Source organism: Netta rufina, assembly GCF_964035555.1.
Source record: "Netta rufina genome assembly, chromosome: 2".
NCBI lineage: Eukaryota > Metazoa > Chordata > Aves > Anseriformes > Anatidae > Netta > Netta rufina.
In genome coordinates, this window is record NC_140124.1 from 138,075,419 (window position 1) to 138,082,360 (window position 6,942).

Below are 6,942 nucleotides of genomic sequence, written 5' to 3' on the forward strand. Positions count from 1 at the left end.
ACAAAGCATGGAAAAAATTCAGTAGCTGGGGAGGCTGCGGAATTGTTTGCCTTTGAAGTTTGACCACCCAGGTTCAAGATGCAATTTCAGAAAGCTACACCTGGGCAGGGAACTGCTGCAGCCCTGCACTGATGATGACTGCTTGCTGAATAGGTCTTTGAAGGTATCTGACCGCTCTGGCTGTGTTTACGGGTAAAGATCTCTGCCAGTGTTAACCTCTGGTATTTGCAAAAGTTCAGATGGCTGGCACCAGATGTATTTTAAAGTCTCATGGGAATAAATGTTATTTCCTGTGTTTCACCCTTTTTGTGCTTATTCTTTCACTTATTTTTGTTCCGTATGGTACTTACGCTTTTTTTAATGGACAAAAATTTAAGCATAATTAAAAAAAAAGAAAGAAGAATTGGGTAACCTCTACCACACCTTCATGAGCTGTCTGCTTTGTGTCTCTGCAAGTGGAGCTAGGAGTACCTTTCTGATGTACATCTATCAAATCTGTTTCTGTATAATAGCCGGATTTTGCTTCCAATTAAAAAGTATTTGAGATGCAAAGTGTAATTAAAAGATTAAAAACATGCCAGGACATTTATATCTGAATTCTTTGCTAATGTTATTCCTGTATTTCAACTTTGTTCATCAAAAGTAAATTTAAAATAAAAGTTTGCTTGATTTCAGGTCGTGCTGGTTAAAATAAACTAATGACAAACATGAGCTATCTTTACACCCACAACACTTTCCCTTCGTTAAATGGCTCACAGGTGGTTTCCCAGCACTAACAGAAACGGGAAAGGAAGATGTGACTGAAGTGAAGAACCATTTCTACAAGAAGAGCAGAGTGGAAAAAAATCACTTTTTGTGAAATGGAAGTGTTAAGTTTGTGAGTTACAGAGATGACGGTGGGATTGTTAATGGCCACCAAAAGGAGCTTAATAGCAAGAAATATGTTCTGGGTTGGTCGTGTATTCAGGATGAACAAAGCTCCCTTTTTTTTATGAAGTTGTTAGGCATCCCACTTTATCTTCCTAGTGCTCTGCCTGATCATATAAAACTGGATCTGCCAGATGAAGTCTTTGAGAAAATTAATACTAAATTGTTTAATTAGTTGGTGTCTTAAGCTACCTGGGAAGCTGCATTATCCCCAGGCCTAACTCTAGTAGTATCATACCTACTATCAGAGAGTACCTGCCAGTCTTGAATGACCCAGACAAAGACGGAGGATTCGAGGATGCTGAAGCAGGTGGAAAGGTTCCTTGGCTACGGGTTTGGGTCACTGATGTTGCCTCTCTTGGACTTGCTCTGTTTCCAGGTTCCTACAGGCAGAGCTGCAACCTGGACTTCCATCTGAAGAGATTAACAATCCAAGAGTGTATCATTAATGAAATGTGAAGACATGTCACTGAAACGCCAGTGAGTGGATGTGATACAAATGCATCAGGCTGGTTCAAGGCAGGACTCACCTTGGAAATTACTCAAAGCTGTTTTTCCTAAAATGTGATTTCAGTAGAGAAGATCGTCATAAGAACAGACACTGAGAGAAGCTGCTAATTGGGATGAGGTTTCCTAGGGAGAGAAGGAGAAAGTCACCAAGCCAGCAGGACAAAACAAGGAAGGACAAGCAATGAAAAAACAAGGGAGAACTTTGTCTTTTAAAATAATATAACCTCAACAGCATTAGATATATTCAGGGCACACATACTGAAAGTTTCTGTACTTGACAATGGGAAACTGTCTCACTCATTTGTGACATGTAGCTTTGTAATCAGCCAAGAGGTGTTGCAATTACAGCAAAGTTACAAGGACAGAAGCACAGAAACCACACAAGAAGCAAAGTTATGCCACAGAGAAGCATAGTTAGATGAGCACCCCTTGCAAAACAAAACAAAACAAAACAAAACAAAACAAAAAACATAAATCAAAGAAGGACTCAAAAAGACATTTTATTCACAGGAATTTGGTAGGTCTTCCTCCATTCTGGCCAGAACACAATTTCATCTCCCTGTGAGACAGTGATTCAGCGTTGTGCTTGACCATTTCCAGCGCCATTTCACTAGTGCAATTAAGATGCAAGTCAACTGAGACTTGCAGTTTAGCATATGCAACAATTTTAATGCAAGATTTTACCTGTTAAAGTATCCGTGAAGCTAACTATGGGACTCTGCTCATGGGAGGTTCAGTTTGAAAATCAGGAGACATTCCTTCTCAGAAAAAGCAGCCAGGCACTGGGACGGGTTGCCCAGGGAGGTGGCGGAGTCACCGTCCCTGGGGGTACTCAAGGAGAGGTTGGACGTGGTGCTTGGGGACACAGTTCAGTGGGTGACACTGGTGGTAGGGGGGTGGTTGGACCAGGTGATCTTGGAGGGCTTTTCCAACCTTAATGATTCTGATTCTATGGTGAAAATCTCTCACTATGCCTGCCCCAGCAGCCCCTGTAACTCCATGTCGTGTTGGGTCCATCAGTGGGCAGACAAGGTGGGTGCTGCCCAGCAGGCCCACAGCCTGCAGCGAGCCGCGGTGTGTTGTTGCTGAGGCCAGGCTGCCTGGGGATGTGAGAAGCCAGGCCTCAGGAATGCCACAGGCTCCACCACCACGCTCATCGGGCAGAGCCAGGGCAGCCCCCCCCCATGTTCAGAGCTGTCACTGCTGAGCTGTAGCACTGCCCCCCGGCTTACATTGTTTTGTGAAATACTTGAATGTCCTGGACCAATTCATTTGTTTCTGTGGCTTCATCTTCTTCCATCCCCAGTCTTGGTGGGCAGTTTTGCAGTGGGGCCTTTGGACTCCTTCAGAGTCAGAAAGCTTCACCCAGTGAGCAAGTGGAAACAAGTCTTTGTATGGGCTTTTCATCATAATGTTTATATGATGGATAAGTCTGGATGGCCTGATTTATCCTTTATCAGTGAGGCATTCAATTCTCCCTGGGAGGTCAGTTGAAGTTTATCTATTTCTGTCTGACAATGTATTTAGTTTAATACATTCAATGCTTAAATTATTACGATAAAGTAACAGCTAGAGGGAAAAGCAACCGTAAATCAGTTGGCTACTTGGAGGAAAAAAACTGATCTGCTAATAGCTCCAGCAGTTTCCCAAAGGACAAGCTTTCTGCAAGGCATACTCTGATATCTGACATATGTCCCGCTCTTGTTGGTGAAAGTATTAAAGGTTTATCTTGATAGAAAACTTAATTAATCTGAGTAGTAGAGAGTAAAGAGTAGTAATCTGTGTAGTAAAGAGCAAATCCTCTCTCTAGCATTTTCTATTGTGCAAGAATACACTATTTCTTATGTGAAATAAGTGCTTATTCAGAATGACCCCAGTGAAGAATGAATGACTAACTAACCGCATGATTTTTATCCCACATTCAAAAAATGCCTTCCTCCTGTATATGGACATGGGATTTTCCTTCAGTGGGCAAACCTCTTAAAGGTTAGTGTATGCTTTCATGACAGTTACTTGCCTCTTGTTTTGATGAATGCTGTTATTTTGCTCAAACCTCTGCCTTCTTCTTTTTGGTTGTTACTCGGATGATCAATTTATTTATTTTATTTTATTTTATTTTATTTTATTTGCATAGTGAAATGTTAGCATAATTTCACTTTTACCTGGAGGTAGGGAATCCCAGAAAGTAAAATATTGATGTGACTTACACTTTCAAGCTTTTTGCAGAGACTGAACTAGGACATTACTGAGTATTATAATCCAATAATAAAAAATAAAAAATAAAAAAAAACTTTCTCAAACAATTTTTTAAGATTCCAGTGTTAATATGCATACCTGAAAAGTACTACTGTGACTACAATGCCACACTCACTGCATTTATTTAGAAACTACTTGAAGATTTTATAAATAAGCATATCTGTGCTAGTAAAAGAACAAAGTAGAGGGGAAGGAGTTTTGGATTATGGTAAAGTATTAAACACACTATATAAATAAAATGTATAAATTAAAAGGTGTTAAAAGGGATCGAGGAACTGATCCCATTGATTTTATGCAGTTCCAAAGTTGTGTGGGTTTTTTGGTAGAATATGAGATATGTATTTCTTAGACCTGCCATAATTTTTCCTGAGAGCTCTTACTTTGGCTTTCTGCAGCAGCACAGACGGCTCTTTGTTTTCTCCATCAGACAGCCAGGCTGCACAGAGACACTCGAGGAATACAGCAGCCTTCTCTGAGCTCAGCCTCTCACGCTGCCTTGCAGCTTTCCCCAAAATATCCGTAAGAAAGTTAACAAGAGCTAAATTATGAACTCCATGAGTTCATAATTCCGTGAGTCCTACCAAAGGTAGATCAGCAAAGATACTGGGGGTTGCAGTTGTGAGCACAGCAATGTTAACCCCGTGTGCTTTGCTGCTGAGCCCATGACACACACAAGCTCCCCACAGCAGCACACAGCCAGGACTGCCACTCAGCACCAGAATCCCTGGGCACAGCAGAGCAGGGACACTTAGGAAGCAGTAAGAGTTAAAGGCAGATGAAAGGTCCAGGACTTGGCACTTCCCACACTGGGCCCCTTTTGGCTCCGGATCCTCATCATTGAATTAATATTTAGACACCTAAGCCTGGTTTTCCTGGTTGTGAAAAGCCCGGAGTAATGTAGTTCCTATCTGAGAAGAAACCATGTCTGAGTGGTTAAAGCTTCTCCTCCCTGTGTAAGGAGGTGATCTGTTCTACCAAATCTGTTTGGGGCTCTTCCACCAGATTTGGGTCTATTTCACCAGACTTGGAACCTGGTCTGTCACTCCCGACCTCTGCACTAGCCATAGGCAATGGGTTTCCATTAGAAAATGCTCTTATTTTTCCTACTGCAGTTGCAGTTGAAGAGGAATGAATGAGCGCCATTTATTTACTGGTTCAATTAAAAAAATAAAAAATAAAATCATGACTAACAGTATTTATAAAGTTAAAGAGTGTGCAAGAAAAGCAGAGTCCCAGCAACACAATGGGCAGGCCCTTGAATTTAAGCCTTTTATAGGTGGGGTGAGTGGAAACACTGGTGTGTATGAGCACATCTTTCTCTCCAGACTGTGTGGCTTTTTTTTGGGGCGCTGAGAGGCTATGAGAGGAGGGAAAAACAGGGCCAGTTGCAGCAGGGAGACTGCACGCATGGCACCAACCTAGTGTGGTGAGCATCTGCTATGTGCAGTGCACCAACAGTGTCACAGTGAGCACGCCTGCGTTGTACAGCCTGCTTGTGTAGAAGATTTTAGTGATATTTAAATAGTGAATGCATGTATCTCCATTGGCAAGACTGCATATAAAAAATAAATGCTCCATATGGCTAAATAGGTAAGATGAAGGAATCACTGGTTGACACAAGATGGATTCTTGTTTAAAGATGGTCAGGCAAGTTTAATTACAACAGCCCCAGTTGCCCTGGAAATATCTAAGGCAAATCAGATCAGTATTACTGATTCAATTCGAGGTTCTCTCTGACATTCAGGGAAATTCGCAAATTTCGCATTTGAAAGCTTCTAGCCTAGACCTAAACTCTAAGGGTGAGCAAACCTGGATGGGAAAATGCATATACATGCATGTGCACATTTTGATATCTAAAATAATAAGCAATGGTATTATGAAGGTCTACAGCACTGCTGTGCTGCGTGCTTCATCTGTTGCACACCTCATGAAGAAATACCCTCAGCAATACAAAAGTTCAGCAGTCTGGGAAGGGTCCGTGCTGATGCTGGGGATCCCCAGACACCTGGGCAACGATGCCCCACTTGTGCAAACAGGTGAGTTGCAGAACAGTCACACGTTACCACCTTCACAGCAGCGCCACCGACCTGGCAAACCGAAGGTTTACCAGCAGTGTCCTGCCATTGCGCAAGAAACGTTCTGCACGTGCATGTTCATGGTTATTCACTGGGGCTGTTGCTGTAATTAAGCACGTACATCATTCCTTAAATCTTCCCACCTGGCTTAGGGCAGCATTATGATTGAGGGTGTACCTCCAGCTGTACCTCAGACACACAGCCAGTGTCAGTCCCAGCCTTTGGGCCACTTAGGAACAGTGCAGCTTGGGGTCTGCATCTCCCCCTGCTGCTGATGCTCGGAGTGGAAATAATCATAGAATGGTTTGGGATGGAAGGGACCTTAAAGATCATCTGATTCCAGCCCCGTGCTATGGGCAGGGACACCTCCCACCAGCCCAGGCTGCCCAAAGCCCCATCCAGCCTGGCCTTGAGCACCTCCAGGGATGGGGCAGCCACAGCTTCTCTGGGCAGCCTGTGCCAGGGCCTCACCACCCTCTGGGTGAAGAATTTCCTCATAAACTCTAATGTAAATCTCCCTTCTTTTAGTTTGAATTGGAGATACCTGCTTGTTAGAGACACGCATGTGAAGTGCTGCCGTGGAAGGAGGCTTTGTGTACTCTGGTTGCACAGCGTGAAAGAGCGGATGGCTCATCACCTCGTAACGTGCATTCCTGCAGCAGAAATGTGCGGTTTTGATAAGTACTTCACAAAACAATGTATTGAGGCGTATCTCCCCCTTCTGGAAGCCGCCTCTGCGAGCCCCAGAGGCTGCAACACACCCGTTACCCATCGAGGTGCTGCCACTCGTAACGGTACCGGGCATACACCACAGCCTGTATAACTCAGCGTATAGCCCGTATACCGCTACGACCAAGAAAAGAAGCGTTATTTTACACACAAACTAACATTTTATTGTGTCAAATCGACCGGGCTCAGCCGGGCGGGTGGTTAAAGCCTTCAGGTGGCGGTGCCCGGCAGGGTTTGGTGCCACCCCCCCTCACTCCCCCTGCAGCCCTCGGGTGCCCGGAGCGGGGCTTGAGGGGGGCGGGAGCCCCCCGGCCCCTTGCCAATGGCTGCCGGGGGCCGGCGCTGCCTTGGCCGCTCCCGCCCGGTTCCCGGCCTCCCCGGGGAGGGAGCTGGGGCTGGGAGCCGTGAAAGGCTCCATTTATCCCCTGGCCGCCTCCCTCTCGCC